This window comes from Echinops telfairi, unplaced genomic scaffold (assembly GCF_000313985.2).
Source record: "Echinops telfairi isolate 266 unplaced genomic scaffold, ASM31398v2 ScPeMD7_3533;HRSCAF=4204_0, whole genome shotgun sequence".
NCBI classification, from domain to species: Eukaryota; Metazoa; Chordata; class Mammalia; order Afrosoricida; family Tenrecidae; genus Echinops; species Echinops telfairi.
Window position 1 is genome coordinate 96,586,960 of NW_022107431.1, and position 1,373 is coordinate 96,588,332.

Here is a 1,373-nt window from a genome sequence, read left to right on the forward strand (position 1 = left end):
TTATCAAGGGTTCATGAGGGAGAGTGGAGCGGGGAGGGAGGGGAAAAATAAGGAGCTGATGCCAGGGGCAAATGTCTTGAGAATGATGAGGGTAATGAATGTATAAATGTGCTTTACACAATTGATATATGTATGCAATTGATGTATGTATGGATTGTGATAAGAGTTGTACGAGCCCCTAATAAAATGATTTAAAAAAAAGAAAGTAAATGTCTAGAAAAGAACGATGGCAATATATGTACTAATATGTCGGATACAATTGATTGTAACAAGAGTTGTAAGAGCCCCCAATAAAATGATCTAAACAAATAAAGACATATTGTCTGGGTTCTTAAAAGGCTTAAAGTTAAACAAGTGGCCATTTAGCAGGGAAGCAACAAAGTCCACATGGAAGAAGCACACCAGCCTGTATGATCTTGAGGTGTCAATGAGAATAGGTATCAGAAGTTCAAAAACAAGCAAGCAAACAGACCTGAAGGAACACAGGCAAAGTGGGTAATTGGACATTCCCTCACAGAAGGGCCATCAGAAGGGACAACACATCCAGAGTGCAGTAGAGCACTGACGAAGCACATCAACTACCCGCTAGTTCTTTAACATTTCCTCCTCCCACTACTATGGCCTTAGTTTGACCTCACTAATCTTGCTAGACCTGTGTATGCACATTGGTACAATCAAGATCTTTCGATGCACAAAATTAAAGATAAATCCCTCAGAAACAGTAAGGGGAGTAATGATTCCCTGAAGATATGGGAAGAGAAGTGAGGAGGGGGGGAAGGGAGAACTGATAGCAATGATGACTGTATAATCCCATTCGAGGGGAACATCAGAATTTTAGGTGAATAGATACATCAGATGGTGTAAGTTATGGCCCCCCCCCCAAAAGATAATCATATATATTAATGGTTTAGGGAGATGTAGGGTGGGGGAGTGGGGATAAAGGAAAGCTGCTATCAAGGAGTTCAAGAAGAAAGAATATGTATTGAAAATGATACCAGCAATTGTACAATTATGCTTGATCTAATGGAATTTAGGATTGTAATAACATATGTACGAGCTCCTGAGGTAGTTAGTTTATTGTGCCAACCTGGTTGATAAACACATGTGGGGTTAATTGAAGGGCGGAGGGAATAAATGGCTCGGTGAGCCTCGCCTTTCTAGTTCTTGGGTCTCTTGCTTTATGATGGTCAAACAAGGGTGCTGCTGTCTTAGTCAGTTCCCGGCTTTAGCTGGCAAGGCTCACTTCCTGCAAGACATCCCTGAGAAGCCACATGAACTTACCCCAATGCAGCCCTGGGTGCTGGAGCAGCCGTGTGGAGACCCCTGCCAGTGCTGAGATGCTTACACATTCACTGACTTGGCTTTCTTCCTGC